We start from the raw sequence: 16,872 nt of genomic DNA, 5'->3' as shown, positions 1-16,872 counted from the left end.
TTCTGATCCGAGTAAGGTGCAAAAAACTGAGCCTGATTCGGATCCAGGCTCTGATCCCAAAGTTCCGGGGGTGGGGGGGGGAGATACAGTTCTCAGAGAACCAAACCCGCTCAACCTTAATTAGAGCATTCTGCGGGTCTCAGAGTGAAGGCAGGCTTGACCAACTGGATTTGTACTTATATTATTTGCCCATGCAGTTGGATCAATTGTGTGAATGGGTCACACAATATGGACTTTTCTGAAGTTCGTAATTTGGAGGCTGGTGCGGGCTGGATTTCCTTTGGGGGTTCTGCTAGAGCCAGCTCTACAGAATGGAGTTCTCCACTCCTTTGTTTTTCTAGCCTCCACATATGCAATCCCTAGACACTATTTCTTCCATAAACTACAATTACATCATGCCTTAACTGTGCAGTGAGGGGGTTCTGCTCCGCAGCTCTCTGAAACTCCCATTCCTGACCCATACCAATATCTATCCTCTCTCTCTGAACAGATGGATTGGGGACACTCCTTGCAAAGTGGATGGTGGATTTAGGAGCCCTGGAGGATGAGGATTGGGATCGCATTCTCAGCTCTACGAGGGCTGCTATAGTTTATGCCAAATTCCAGCAGATTAAGTTATATATTTTGCATAGGGTCTAGATTGTTTCAAATCAGAGGTTTCAACTAGAGATGTGCACCGGACATTTTTCGGGTTTTGTGTTTTGGTTTTGGATTCGGACGTGTTTTGGCAAAACCTCTCTGAAATTTTTTTGTCGGATTCGGGTATGCTTTGGATTCGGGTGTTTTTTGTTTTTTTCAAAAACCCTCAAAAACAGCTTAAAACATAGAATTTGGGGGTAATTTTGATCCAATAGTGTGATACCCCACTCCAAGTGAGAACAGTTACGGTTTCTTTGTAAATACTGCTATTATATACATGTAGCCAGAGCATCATTGGTGACAGTGGACTAGAGCTACAGAGCTAGCGCATGGTGAATGGGAACTCTCAACCACACGCTGGCTACCAGAATGTCACATGCTGCTTCAGGGAGAGGCTGGCTCATGACACTACTGTGACTGTTGGAGGTCACATGAAACTCCAGAGATAGGCTGGCACATGCTGGCTGGTGTGTGACAGTTGGTGGTCGTTGAGCATCCATTTTGAGGAGTGGCTAGCAGTGAGCAGAAGTGCTGCACTATTTACCCGCTGCTGACAACTGTTCCCGGTGACCAGAGAGGGAGAGCTAGAGACGGAGGGCAGCTGTGAGTCTTTCCCCAGTGAGCAGCAAGTGGAGAGTCTGCAGCCGGAGAGGCGGCATGGAAGATGGCCCCAGCTTGTAGTGGCAGCCGAAGAGGGGTGAGCCAGCTGCAGCACTGATCAGGCTGTAAATCCCTAATTACTGCAATACTAACATCTCCAAGGGAATTAGAGCAGAGCTTCCCCAAAAGTTAGTTCATGACACCCCAGCAGCTTCATCAGACCTGTAAGTCACTTGATTACTACACGTATAGTAACGGCAACATATCGATTATTGGAGATTGGGACACGTTAGCTCCTTACAAAGTAACCAGTACACCCAGAGACAGGCAACCTCTTTTACTGATGGAGATTCACAATATATAGTGCACTGGTGCAAGAGGAAACAGGGCTATGTAATACAGTTGTACAAGGCTACTATCTAGGAAATAAGTGGAAGTCAGTGACAGTATCGCTAAAGGGAAGCAGGCATGGAGCAACTCTTCCGTCAGTACTAGAGACACTACAGCTCCCTAGAAGTACTCTCTTCTAGTTACATCATTCAGAGGCATAAAGTACACGTACATTGTTAATGGATGGCTACTACTGACCTACTGGTGTAAAAGTAGGCGAGTTCAACAAAAGCAATCTGTTAGCGTTACATGAACATTAACACCAGTGTTTCTCTAAAGGAATAGAGCCTTAAAACTGACATTAGCAGCAGAATGAGCACACTGAGCATTGGGATCAAACAGTGATTACCTAGAAGGAAATAGACCCGCATTGACAGACTATTACGAGACAGTATTGTTGCTTGCAAAGAAGAGAATTTATAAACTCCAGATAGGACCTATTGAGCTCCATGTTTTAAACCTTCAGTTGCGGCATGCACCACATGCTTAATAGCTGCTTCCAGGAGAAAGTATTTCATGTTTAGTGCACTTAACAAACCACTCAGCTAGCTAAGATGGACAAAAGGTTCATTGGGGCCCCAATTGTTTTAATATTGTAATTGTAATTGTATACATATTTTGAAAGTGATTGTTTATGTTATGCAAGTTAGTGAGATAATCGTTTAAAATCCTTTACAGCGGAGAAAGATTCACTAAAGCATCCCAGGGATATAAAACATCTTCCGCTGAATTGTGTCATTAATGTCTGTATGTACAGTATCTTAATCACATTTGCATTGTATTGTAAGGAATAATGAAGACTTAGGGGTAAATTTACTAAGATTCGTAATTTCCGAAAAAAGGTCAAAGTTCAATCACGAATGACATCGACAGTGTAAAACTGCAACTTTTTGAATTGATTACGATGGATTTACTAAGCTGTCGTATTCGGGTTTTTCTTTTCTTCCGATGTCGATGTCATTCGTGGTTTTTTACCTATTTTTACGGCAGTGATTAGCAAAACACTGCCGACTTTTTTTACAATCAATCTCGGCCGGATCTGTGTGATCCGTGCTGGGGTTTATTATTTTTTTTTTTTTAATTAAACACTGTAAAATAATAAAAAAAATTGCGTGGGGTCCCCCCTCCTAAGCATAACCAGCCTCGGGCTCTTTGAGCCGATCCTGGTTGCAGAAATATGGGAAAAAAAATGACAGGGGTTCCCCCATATTTAAGCAACCAGCATCGGGCTCTGCGCCTGGTCCTGGTCCCAAAAATACGGGGGACAAAAAGAGTAGGGGTCCCCCCCGTATTTTTAAAACCAGCACCGGGCTCCACTAGCTGGACAGATAATGCCACAGCCGGGGGTCACTTTTATATAGTGCCCTGCGGCCGTGGCATCAAAAATCCAACTAGTCACTCCTGGCCGGGGTACCCTGGGGGAGTGGGGACCCCTTCAATCAAGGGGTCCCCCCCCCAGCCACCCAAGGGCCAGGGGTGAAGCCCGAGGCTGTCCCCCCCCATCCAATGGGCTGCGGATGGGGAGGCTGATAGCCTTTGTTGTAAAAGAAAAGATATTGTTTTTAGTAGCAGTACTACAAGGCCCAGCAAGCCTCCCCCGCATGCTGGTACTTGGAGAACCACAAGTACCAGCATGCGACGGAAAAACGGGCCCGCTGGTACCTGTAGTACTACTACTAAAAAAATACCCAAAAAAAGACAAGACACACACACCGTGAAAGTATAATTTTATTACATACATACACACATACATACATACTTACCTTAAGTTCCCACGCAGGTCGGTCCTCTTCTCCAGTAGAATCCAAGGGGTACCTGTTGAAGAAATTATACTCACGAGATCCAGGGGTCCAGGCTCCTCGGGAAATCCAGGGGTAATCCACGTACTTGCATAAAATAAGAAAACGGAAAGCCGAGCCACGAACTGAAAGGGGCCCCATGTTTTCACATGGGACTCCTTTCCACGAATGCCAGAAACCCACTCTGACTGATGTCTAAGTGGGTTTCTTCAGCCAATCAGGGAGTGCCACGTTGTAGCACTCTCCTGATCGGCTGTGTGCTCCTGTACTGAGTGACAGGCGGCACACGGCAGTGTTACAATGTAGCGCCTATGCGCTCCATTGTAACCAATGCTGGGAACTTTCTGCCCTGCGGTTGACCTAAAGTGACGTCACCGCTGAGCAGAAAGTTCCCAGCATTGGTTACAATGGAGCGCATAGGCGCTACATTGTAACACTGCCGTGTGCCGCCTGTCACTCAGTACAGGAGCACACAGCCGATCAGGAGAGTGCTACAACGTGGCACTCCCTGATTGGCTGAAGAAACCCACTTAGACATCAGTCAGAGTGGGTTTCTGGCATTCGTGGAAAGGAGTCCCATGTGAAAACATGGGGCCCCTTTCAGTTCGTGGCTCGGCTTTCCGTTTTCTTATTTTATGCAAGTACGTGGATTACCCCTGGATTTCCCGAGGAGCCTGGACCCCTGGATCTCGTGAGTATAATTTCTTCAACAGGTACCCCTTGGATTCTACTGGAGAAGAGGACCGACCTGCGTGGGAACTTAAGGTAAGTATGTATGTATGTGTGTATGTATGTAATAAAATTATACTTTCACGGTGTGTGTGTCTTGTCTTTTTTTGGGTATTTTTTTAGTAGTAGTACTACAGGTACCAGCGGGCCCGTTTTTCCGTCGCATGCTGGTACTTGTGGTTCTCCAAGTACCAGCATGCGGGGGAGGCTTGCTGGGCCTTGTAGTACTGCTACTAAAAACAATATCTTTTCTTTTACAACAAAGGCTATCAGCCTCCCCATCCGCAGCCCATTGGATGGGGGGGGGACAGCCTCGGGCTTTACCCCTGGCCCTTGGGTGGCTGGGGGGGGGGGACCCCTTGATTGAAGGGGTCCCCACTCCCCCAGGGTACCCCGGCCAGGAGTGACTAGTTGGATTTTTGATGCCACGGCCGCAGGGCACTATATAAAAGTGACCCCCGGCTGTGGCATTATCTGTCCAGCTAGTGGAGCACGGTGCTGGTTTTAAAAATACGGGGGACCCCTACTCTTTTTGTCCCCCGTATTTTTGGGACCAGGACCAGGCGCAGAGCCCGATGCTGGTTGCTTAAATATGGGGGAACCCCTGTCATTTTTTTTCCCATATTTCTGCAAACAGGATCGGCTCAAAGAGCCCGAGGCTGGTTATGCTTAGGAGGGGGGACCCCACGCAATTTTTTTTGAAAAAATAAGCACTTTCCCACCCCTTCCCACTGATATACATGCACGGATCTCATGGATCCGTGCATGCCTATCCAATCACGAATAAAAAAAGCAGGTCTGTTTTTTTTTAGTACTTTTTTACGAGTTGTAATTTTTCACGGCAGTGTTTGTTCTTTTTTTGCTTTGCACTTCTTAGTAAATGACCGAGATTCATACTTAAACAGCCGCGTTTTGACCGATGGTGTATTCATTCGTAATTTTTTACCTGAACTAGCAAAAAATTACGAATGCCCTCATCACTGCCGTGATTAGTGCTTAGTAAATTACCGAGATGACACTTTGATGAAAAAACGGCATCTCGGTCAAAATCGGGAGCTTAGTAAATTTCCCCCTTAGTGTTACAGGCACCTGTTATACCGTGGTTCGGTGGGTGTCACAATAGTATTATTAACCTCAATAACCATAATTTCCACTCATTTCCAGCCTATTCTGAACACCTCACACCTCACAATATTATTTTTAGTCCTAAAATTTGCACCGAGGTCGCTGGATGACAAAGCTAAGCGACCCAAGTGGCCGTCACAAACACCTGGCCCATCTAGGAGAGGCACTGCAGTGTCAGACAGGATGGCACTTAAAAAAATTGGCCCCAAACATCACATGATGCAAAGATAAATTAAAGAAAAAAAAGGTGCAAGGTGGAATTGTCCTTGGGCCCTCCCACCAACGGGCCCTCCCACCCACCCTTATGTTGTAAAAACAGGACATGCACACTTTAACAAACCCATCATTTCAGTGACAGGGTCTGCCACACGACTGTGGCTGAAATGACTGGTTGGTTTGGGCCCCCACCAAAAAAGAAGCAGTCAATCTCTCCTTGCACAAACTGGCTCTACAGAGGCAAGATGTTCACCTCCTCTTCATCGTCCTATTCCTCACCCCTTTCACTGTGTACATCCCCCTCCTCACAGATTATTAATTTGCTTACTGGAAGTAGTACAAGTGGTCTTCTGACTTCCCCTCTGGGATGACGATCGACTCCCAGCAGCAACAGCAGCGCCAGCAGCAGTAGGCGTTACACTCAAGGATGCATCGGAGGAATCCCAGGCAGGAGAGGACTCATCAGACTTGCCAGTGACATGGCCTGCAGGACTATTGGCGTTCCTGTCTAATGAGGAAATTGACACTGAGGGAGTTGGGGGTGTGGTTTGCAGGAGCTTGGTTACAAGAGGAAGGGATTTAGTTGTCAGCTTCCGCTGTCACCCAAAGTTTTTTAACTTGTCAATGACTTCTGATGAATGTGCTCCAGGTGACGTATAAGGGAGGATGTTCCTAGGTGGTTAACGTCCATACCCCTACTTATTACAGCTTGACAAAGGCAACACACGGCTTGACACCTGTTGTCCGCATTTCTGTTAAAATAATTCCACACCGAAGAGGTGATTTTTTTTTTGTAATTTGACCAGGCATGTCAATGGCCATATCCGTCCCACGGACAACAGGTGTCTCCCCGGGTACCTGACTTAAACAAACCACCTCACCATCAGAATCCTCCTTGTCAATTTCCTCCTCATCACCAGCAACACCCATATCCTCATCCTGGTGTACTTCAACAGTGACATCTTCAATTTGGCTATCAAGAACTGGACTTTGGGTGCTCCTTCCAGCACTTGCAGGGGGCGTGCAAATGGTGGAAGGCGTGGCCACCTCTTCCCGTCCACTGTTGTGAAGGTCAGGCATCGCAACCGACACAATTGGACTCTCCTTGGGGATTTGTGATTTAGAAGAACGCACAGTTCTTTGCTGTGGTTTTGCCAGCTTGTGTATTTTAATTTTTCTAGCGGGAGGATGAGTGCTTCCATCCTCATGTGAAGCTGAACCACTAGCAATGAACATAGGCCAGGGCCTCAGCCGTTCCTTGCCACTCTGTGTCGTAAATGGCATATTGGCAGGTTTACGCTTGTCCTCAGACGCTTTTAATTTCGATTTTTGGGTCATTTTACTGAACTTCTGTTTTTTGGATTTTACATGCTCTCTACTATGACATTGGGCATCGGCCTTGACAGACAACGTTGATGGCATTTCATTGTCTCGGCCATGACTAGTGGCAGCAGCTTCAGCACGAGGTGGAAGTGGATCTTGATCTTTCCCTATTTTACCCTCCACATTTTTGTTCTCCATTTTTTAATGTGTGGAATTATATGCCAGTAATATATCAATAGCAATGGCCTACTGTACTGTAATATATCTGTATACTGTTGGTCACCAAAATGCTGCACTGTAATACTATATATACTGCTCACAAAAATTCTGCACAGATATGGAATGGATACGTGCAGTGATACAGAGCTGCAAGATACAGCAATGGCCTATTGTACACAACTATATACTGTTGGGTCACCAAAATGCTGCACTGTAATACTAGTATATATACTGCTCACAAAAATGCCGCACAGATATGGAATGGATACGTGCAGTGACACAGAACTGTAAGATAGATCAATGGCCTACTGTACACAACTATATACTGTTGGGTCACCAAAATGCTGCACTGTAATATTAGTATATTTACTACTCACAAAAATGCCACACAGATATGGAATGGATACGTGCAGTGACACAGAGCTGCAAGATACAGCAATGGCCTACTGTACACAACTATATACTGTTGGGTCACCAAAATGCTGCACTGTAATACTATATATACTGCTCACAAAAATGCAGCACAGATATGGAATGGATACTTGCAGTGACACAGAGCTGCAAGATACAGCATTGACCTATTGTACTGTACTACTATAATTATTATATACTGGTGGTCCCCAGTCCCCACAATGCAGCACACTAATCAGATATTTGAAGCACACTGAGCACAGATATGGAGCGTTTTCAGGCAGAGAACTTAGATATTTTCAGCACACTCAGCACATATTATTTGCAGCACACTGAGCACAGATTACGGAGCTTTTCAGGGAGAGAACGCAGCCACGTCCTCTCCGTTCAATCTCCAAAGCACGAGTGAAAATGGCGGTGACGCGCGGCTCCATATATAGAATACGAATCTCGCGAGAATCCGACAGTGGGATGATGACGTTCGGGCGCGTTCTGGTTAACCGAGCAAGGTGGGAGGATCCGAGGCTCCCTCGGACCCGTGTAAAATAGGTGAAGTTCGGGGGGGTTCGGATCCCGAGGAACCGAACCCGCTCATCACTAATTTCAACCTCAGATAATTGCCCTAAATGCTCTGCTTCAGCTTAGAAACATAGAAACATAGAATTTGTCGGCAGATAAGAACCACTTGGCCCATCTAGTCTGCCCCTTTTTTTTTTTAAATATTATTTTTTATCTCTAACCTTATTTGATCCTTATTTCTTTGTAAGGATATCCTTATGTCTATCCCATGCATGTTTAAATTGCTCTACTGTCTTAGCCTCTACCACCTCTGATGGGAGGCTATTCCACTTGTCCACTACCCTTTCTGTAAAATCATTTTTCCGCAAATTTCCCCTGAACCTCCCCCAGCTGCTGGCTTTTGGCACCTGCTGTAGATTTGCCCTCGTGACCTCATTTTGGAAGGAGGTGGTGAAAAGCATTCATAATACGGGTATTAAGATACCCTTTTTGAATTTGTGTATTTGTATTTTTGAGATGAAGTTGTAAGACTGTCTATCAGCATATCTCAGAGTATATGTAAATAATCTCCTTACTCTGGCCCATGTCTTAATAGCCCACACATGGCTGGAAAATTACCCACCTTCCTCGGTGACCTGGGTGGTGCTGGTTAATACCATTGTATCCAATTAGTGTTTTATGTATACCAAATGTAAATGAGCTGAGAAATATGACAAGATTTGGGGGATTTGGCGTAACTCTAGGTATTTTATTCATCCCTCTACCTAATCTGTATTGTAGATGTTTGGACTTGCTAGCCAACTTCTTGCCTCTCACCACTGTAGATCTGCGACCATGTTCTCTTTTCTACCTCCTTTATTAATACTGTTACATAGAGTTGATCTCTGTGTTCTTTGGCATATATATATATATATATATATATATGATATGTTTTTTTTTCCTTATGCGAGTAGCTAACTCTGTCTTTTCCTTTTGAAGGTTATGCCACTCACTTTATTCTGTGACGACTCAATACAGTGTATTTTACTATATACTTTTGTACAAATGGATCCGCTTCACATTCTGTTCTTGGGAATGTACTGTATATACTAACTTTTATTTATTGTTTTCAATGTAATGTGTGTACTGTTAATGTATGTTTGTTTCTTTAAAAAAAAACATTAAAATATACTTGAGTTTAAAAAAAATGTGATGTAATATGATTTCAGCTGGTAGTGTGTAAAACTGGGTTTTGGAAGGCTGAGAGCTGCATAGGCTCGAAGCCACATAAGCACCCGGAATTTTTGTGACTTTTGGCTAAGGTAGGCAGGGCTAGCCTTAGGGATGGACAGTTGGGGTCAGGTGACCCAGGGTGCCTATCAGGTTTGGGTAGGAGGAGTATATGCAGGGGTATATAGTCCGGGGTGTAGGCAGCCATATTCCTCTTGCCAGTTTTCTGGATTACAGTAAGCAGTGATTTATATTTGGGTTTTGCTGTTGACTTGCTTTTCCCCCCTGCTGCTTGGTTTGCTGTTCGTACCATCTCTGACCCGTCTGTGTCTTTCCCTGTGCTATGCCCCGCCTGCGTAGATCTGCACCCCCTCCCCGCTGCCTTGCTGAGGCTGCTCGCCCGCTCACGGTGGCTGGTTACCGCCAGCCGCGTATGCGGGTGGTTTCACCCCCATCTGTGCTACCCCCAGCTGCAGCGCTCAGCACGGCCATGGAGCCGATGCGCGCCGGGGCTCCGGCGTCTCAGTTTGATCCCTCCTCGCGGCTGCAGTGAGTGGGTCAGGTGACCTGGCGGTTGGGTCACTCAGCACCGCTGCGAGCCGCGTGCAGCCCGTTCTCTCCCCAGCCCCTCCCCTGCGGGTGACTGGCTGCTGCAGGATGTAGTGTCCATTTCGGGAACGTCGGGCGTGGCTAGGGGGGCTGGGCCTGCGCTTCCCGTTGCCTCTGATGGCGTGGGTAGTGCCCTGCCTTCCCCCGCTGTTCCCCTGGTTCCCAGGGCTGCGGTGATCGTCGGGGCGCCGGAGTCTTGGGTGGATGGGCAGGCATCTGGGATTCAGCCAGCGTGCGCTCCCGGTGTCCCAGATCTTGCAGCCACCGGCCGGTGGCCTGTGGCCCTGGGCGGTAATGCCACCTGAAGGCTGGCTTGACGTACAGCAGCTGGAGTCCGGTCGCGGTGCCCTTGCCGCTTCATTTGCTGTAATGTGCGACACGTTGCAAGCTGCGCCCGCAGGTTTCCTGCCGGCGGCTTTGGTGTTGGTGGCCTGGTATAGGGCCCTTCAGTTTCCAATTATGACCTCCGGGGTGTCGCCAAGTTTCCAGGGTGTGCGGGACCCCCTTCCTGCCCCTTATTTGCCGCCGGCATTTGCACACACGCAGGGCTCCGTCACATCATGGTCCGGCCCTGCGGGCCCGGGGTTGGCCCCCTTTTCAGGGTCTTACACTGGGGGTTTTTCTCTTGGGGCCCTACCGCAGACTCCATATTGGTCGGCGCCTTTCCTGCAAACTCCGTACGCTTGGCACCCTGGGTTTGCCGCTTCGGCCCCTTGGCCTCCCTCCTTTGGTGCGGCCGTTGGCGTGGCGGATGCTGAGTCCTTGGCTGCACCGGTCCCCTTTTCCCAGCCCCCCCTTTCTGTTTCCCCCCTCCATTGCCTCCTGTTCCTCCCCCGGCGGCTGACGGTTTTGTACCTCCCCTCACCCCCTGCTGTATTCCCTTTAGGTATCGATGGGTCGAGGGGGGTCTTTCCCCCAGGTGGATCGTCCGTAGCCATGACGGTAGCGGCTTCCAGTGCAATGCAGAGGAGATTGTCAGCGCCACAGAGTGAGCCAATGGGAACAGGTGAAGCTGGGGGATCTCGGGTCCCTGAAGAGGTGCTGTCCGGCCCCACTGCCGCATCCGAAGAGGCGGGAGGTTCTTCTGGGACCAGTGAGACAGTTACTTCTTCTTCTGATGGTTCTTCTTCCAGCTCTTCTTCTGATGCTAGGTCTTCTGGATCCCCTAGGCGCCCGAGTAAATTAGCTAATGGGGGTGATTTTGCAAAGAAGCAAAAAAAGGGGGCTAGTTGATATGTCTCCCTGGGGCACACTTTATCAATTAATCAAAAAACAGTATTGTGAAACAATGAAATGTGTATAAGGCATTAAAACGTAACTTTTAATAAATTATTCAGACGACCAAATTTAATTAATTATGTGAAAAAACCTTTACTGTATAAAGCAGTAAGGTGAGTTAAAACAAGTATTAAATAATGTGTAGAAGACGATATAGTAGTTATATGTCACTCGCTTATTGAATGTGGGTGACAGAAAATTTGTCTGTACACCCTCTGGATTCTAGGCGAGTATTATTGTTAGACATATGTCCACTGCGAAAATAGAAAGTTCTCGTTATCTCTATGAGTTTTTAAGTGAAAATACTGTATGTTTTTATGTGAGAGATACACGAAGAAGAAACCGGCATATGGATGGTCGGACTCCTTTTAGGATGATCAACTAAACTGCGTATTCTTGCAGTGTTAGTTGATATGTGGGTTCTGCTGGTCAATGAAAGGTCTATACCTTGGTGGGACTACAGTACCCAGTATTCCCAGAGGGTCACCCTTTCTGGTACTGACCGGGCCCAATGCTGCTTGGCTTCCAAGATCAGACGAGATCGGGCAGATCCAGCATGGTATGACTGTAGAAGGTACGGTAGACACCTCTCAGCATATGGATTAAATGGTATTGGAGATAAGATGTAATTCCATATGGAGGGAGATACAGATTGATTTGATACTCGCCAATTAGTATTTGGCCAATTAGTGGCCCACTAAGGACCAAGGATTGAATAATTGGATGAAATACTGATAGAAATACCAGTATGGCCTGGATTAATAATTTGATAAATACAAAGAAGGTGTCTGGGCAGCTTAGTGTCTGAATGACAAGAATGAAAAGTAAATACAGTTGTTTTAAACACAACACATAAGTTGCAAAGGTAGCTTCCTTTTGACACTGCAAAATGTGAATAGTGATCACGGTATCATACTGCCAACAGATGTGTTTGTTATGGAATCAACCACATGAGCTGCGAAATGACAGATACAATTGTTTTGAACACACCACATAAGTTGCAAAATGTTGCTTCCTTTTAACACTGCAAAATGCAGAATGCAAATAGTTATCACAGTAAAAAACTGCAAACAGATTTTTTTTTTTATGAGATCGACCGCATGGGCTGCGAGAAGCAGCTGGATTCTGTCACATACTTGTCTAATTGTTTTGTCACAGTAACAAATCAATAGGGAAAAAAAAAAAAAAAAAAATTTATGTATATAGATAGGAAATCACAATTTGTCACACGTAGCTTCCTTTTAACACTGCTAATTGCAGAATACAAATAATTATCCCAGTAACAAACTGCAATCAGATGTATTTGTTATGAGATCCACCATGAGGGCTGCGAGAAGCAGCAGGATTCTGTCACATATTTGTCTAATTGTTTTGTTACAGTATAACAGTATGCAGTATAGGAAATCACAATTTGTCACAATAACCTGATGCTAAGCAAATTACGGAAAGAGTGACTCTGGTCTCAACAAAAAAAGGAACACATTTTTTTAAAGATTTGGGACCAGCAGAAAACAGTATAAGAACAGCTGGTATTCTATTTATGAATAATTAGTCCAAATGACACTGCTCTGTGGTAAGTATAGAAGACGATCCAGTGAACAAGCTCCTCCCAGCGAAACGCGCGTCACTTCCGGTCCGGCATCCAACTTCCGGGACCTCGGCAACGGGGCTCCGACGGGCGGACTCCTATTAGCGAATACCGCAAGTATAACACCGCTCACTGCAGCGGTTCAAAGGCTCTCCAGGTCAGCTTTCTCCCCGTGTGCCCAGCGCACTCTCAAGGGAAAAAGCTGCCCCAACCAAGTGACAGAATCCTGCTGCTTCTCGCAGCCCTCATGGTGGATCTCATAACAAATACATCTGATTGCAGTTTGTTACTGGGATAATTATTTGTATTCTGCAATTAGCAGTGTTAAAAGGAAGCTACGTGTGACAAATTGTGATTTCCTATCTAGGGCCCTCATTCCGAGTTGTTCGCTCGCAAGGCGAATGTAGCAGAGTTACACACGCTAAGCCGCCGCCTACTGGGAGTGAATCTTAGCTTCTTAAATGTGCGACCGATGTATTCGCAATATTGCTATCACAAACGAGTTAGCAGTTTTTGAGTAGCTTCAGACTTACTCTGCCTGTGCGATCAGTTCAGTGCTTTTCGTTCCTGGCTGACGTCATAAACACACCCAGCGTTCGCCCAGGCACACCCACCGTTTCCCCGGCCACTCCTGCGTTTTTCCCGGAAACGGTAGCGTTTTCAGCCACACGCCCCTAAAACGCCGTGCATCCGCCCAGTAACACCCATTTCCTGTCAATCACAATGCGAACGTCGGAGCGATGAAAAAGCCGTGAGTAAACTTACTTTCTTCATAGTAAAGTTACTTGGCGCAGTCGCAGTGCGAACATTGCGCATGCGCACTAAGAGAATTCTCACTGCGATGCGATGAAAATCTCCGAGCGAACAACTCGGAATGAGGGCCTATATACATAATTTTTTTTTTTTTTTTTTCCCTATTGATTTGTTACTGTGACAAAACAATTAGACAAGTATGTGACAGAATCCAGCTGCTTCTCGCAGCCCATGCGGTCGATCTCATAACAAATACATCTGTTTGCAGTTTTTTACTGTGATAACTATTTGCATTCTGCATTTTGCAGTGTTAAAAGGAAGCAACATTTTGCAACTTATGTGGTGTGTTCAAAACAATTGTATCTGTCATTTCGCAGCTCATGTGGTTGATTCCATAACAAACACATCTGTTGGCAGTATGATACCGTGATCACTATTCACATTTTGCAGTGTCAAAAGGAAGCTACATTTGCAACTTATGTGTTGTGTTTAAAACAACTGTATTTACTTTTCATTCTTGTCACTCAGACACTAAGCTGCCCAGACACCTTCTTTGTATTTATCAAATTATTAATCCAGGCCATACTGGTATTTCTATCAGTATTTCATCCAATTATTCAATCCTTGGTCCTTAGTGGGCCACTAATTGGCCAAATACTAATTGGCGAGTATCAAATCAATCTGTATCTCCCTCCATATGGAATTACATCTTATCTCCAATACCATTTAATCCATATGCTGAGAGGTGTCTACCGTACCTTCTACAGTCATACCATGCTGGATCTGCCCGATCTCGTCTGATCTTGGAAGCCAAGCAGCATTGGGCCCGGTCAGTACCAGAAAGGGTGACCCTCTGGGAATACTGGGTACTGTAGTCCCACCAAGGTATAGACCTTTCATTGACCAGCAGAACCCACATATCAACTAACACTGCAAGAATACGCAGTTTAGTTGATCATCCTAAAAGGAGTCCGACCATCCATATGCCGGTTTCTTCTTCGTGTATCTCTCATATAAAAACATACAGTATTTTCACTTAAAAACTCATAGAGATAACGAGAACTTTCTATTTTCGCAGTGGACATATGTCTAACAATAATACTCGCCTAGAATCCAGAGGGTGTACAGACAAATTTTCTGTCACCCACATTCAATAAGCGAGTGACATATAACTACTATATCGTCTTCTACACATTATTTAATACTTGTTTTAACTCACCTTACTGCTTTATACAGTAAAGGTTTTTTCACATAATTAATTAAATTTGGTCGTCTGAATAATTTATTAAAAGTTACGTTTTAATGCCTTATACACATTTCATTGTTTCACAATACTGTTTTTTGATTAATTGATAAAGTGTGCCCCAGGGAGACATATCAACTAGCCCCCTTTTTTTGCTTCTTTGCAAAATCACCCCCATTAGCTCTTTCTGCTATAAATGTCCGGGAGCACCACCAACCATTGTTCTGCCCCAAAAGCCCTTTGAGGCGAAATTGGCAGCTTTATGTTGGTATAAATCAAATTTGAATCTCTATGCTTACTATTTTTCATATCAGATAATGTACAATCGGTTCCAGTGCAGATCTCAACAAAACCCACCCAATATAGCCCGAGTAAATTAGCCAGGCTCATTGCGCATCGCATACACAGGAAGGATAGGAAGGCTAAGGGCAAGGGTTCGGCGGTAACGTTTTATGGAAATTGTGCACTGTGTGAACACAGCGGTCACCATGGGTTTGCATAGGTGGGTGAAAGAAAATATTAGGAAGGGTAAATATGTCGACATGTTCACCCTTACGGATGACATGCTTTCGATAAGGCTAAGAAAGTCGGGGGCATTGGTGAAAATGCATTTCGCAATTTTCATCAGTGGCTCCGTGGATTTTCAGTATTTACGGCGTGCTACGCCGAAACACTGTCAAATATTTATTCCTGGTGCACGAAATGTACTTGACCTCCAAGGGTTACGCGTGGCGGGACTACGACGACAAGTTCCGTTGCAACCAGGACGGTAGCCCGACTCTACCCTTGGGGTTAAAGGACGTTGAGGTGTGGCTGGAGGTCACGCAACATGGTAGGCCCCTCCCTGAGTCCCAAGGAGGTAAACCGGGTTTGGGCATCCGTCCGAGCCCGACCCCGGGGAATAAAGGGAAATGATTTGCTTTCAACGACGGCAAGTGTTCCTGGGGTTCTAGTTGCCGTTTTTGCCACTCCTGCAAGGTGTGCGTCGGGCGTCACTCGGCCAAGGATTGCACTTCCACTCTCGGGTCCCGGCCCTCTGAGGCTGCCGAGGTGCCTGGAAGAGGAAAGTAAGGCGTTTTCTCCTATTAACGTCCCGGAATTGACCAAATGGTTGGGTGCTTATCCTGACCTCACTTACGGGCTTTTCTTGTTAGACAGTTTCCGTCACGGTTTCAGGCTCCCCATCCCGGATTCTGTCCTTGTTGTCTCCCATCGCAATTTGAAGTCCGCGCACGATTTCCCTTCAGTGGTCTCCCGTAAGGTGCAGGCTGAAATCAGCTTAGGGCGCATGTGCGGCCCTTGTCCGCCCCCGCCCCCCGGTGCTCCGGCTGTGCATCTCTCCACTAGGGGTGGTTCCCAGGAAGGCCCCGGGTCAATTCCGCCTCATTCAACATTTGTCACCCCCCCGTGGCGGCTCGGTCAATGACACCATCCCGGCGGAGTTTTGCAGGGTGCGGTACCAATCCTTTGATGAGGCCCTTCGGTTAGTTAAAATGGCGGGTCCCGGCGCCCTCATGGCCAAGCTGGACATTAAGTCTGCTTTTTCGCCTGCTGCCCATTCACCCCGATTCCCTTCGTTTCCTAGGTTTTCAGTTAGGGGGTGGTTTCTACGTCGACAGGTGCTTGCCTATGGTTTGTTCCATTTCTTGTGCCTACTTTGAGATATTCAGTTCTTTTTTGCATTGGTGCATGGTGTCGGCCTCTGGTCACCTGGGGGTTGCCCACTACTTAGACGATTTTCTCTTTGTGGGTCCAAGGGACAGTTCGGTTTGCGGGGATGTACTGGGTTTAGCTAAGCGTTTGTTCAGTCGTCTTGGGGTGCCCGTGGCCTCAGATAAGACCGAGGGGCCCACGGTTTGCCTCAGTTATTTGGGCATTGAAATCGATTCAGAGGCCGGTTGCTGCCGGCTTCCCGATGATAAGGTGCACAAATTGCTGAGTCTCATAGAGCAATGCCTCCTCTGTCATAGGGTCAGATTACAACGGGTGCAGCCGTTGCTTGGATCTTTTAATTTTGCGTGCAGGATCATACCCATGGGCAGCGTGTTCTGCCGTAAACTTGAGAGGTCCATAGCGGGGGTTCGCAAACCTCACCATACGGTGTATATTTCACGTGAAATTAGGGAAGATTTGCAAATCTGGTCCGCTTTTTGTTTTCCTTTAACCGGGAGGTGTTATGGCCAGCAGAGCGCTGTTCCAACGCCGCATTACAACTTTTTACT

The 16,872-nt window shown here is 46.3% G+C and overlaps 2 pseudogenes; one reads left to right on the top strand and one right to left on the bottom strand.

Annotated features, from left to right (window-relative positions):
- Positions 1-11,520: 11,520 nt before the first annotated feature.
- LOC134967237 (5S ribosomal RNA) lies at positions 11,521-11,639 on the bottom strand (annotated as a pseudogene).
- A 2,527-nt stretch (positions 11,640-14,166) lies between these two features.
- LOC134967234 (5S ribosomal RNA) lies at positions 14,167-14,285 on the top strand (annotated as a pseudogene).
- The last annotated feature ends 2,587 nt before the right edge of the window (positions 14,286-16,872 follow it).

The sequence above is a fragment of the Pseudophryne corroboree genome, chromosome 10, assembly GCF_028390025.1.
Source record: "Pseudophryne corroboree isolate aPseCor3 chromosome 10, aPseCor3.hap2, whole genome shotgun sequence".
Classification (NCBI taxonomy): Eukaryota; Metazoa; Chordata; class Amphibia; order Anura; family Myobatrachidae; genus Pseudophryne; species Pseudophryne corroboree.
Note: the sequence above shows the minus strand (reverse complement) of the source record. Positions and strands in the feature narration are given on the sequence as shown.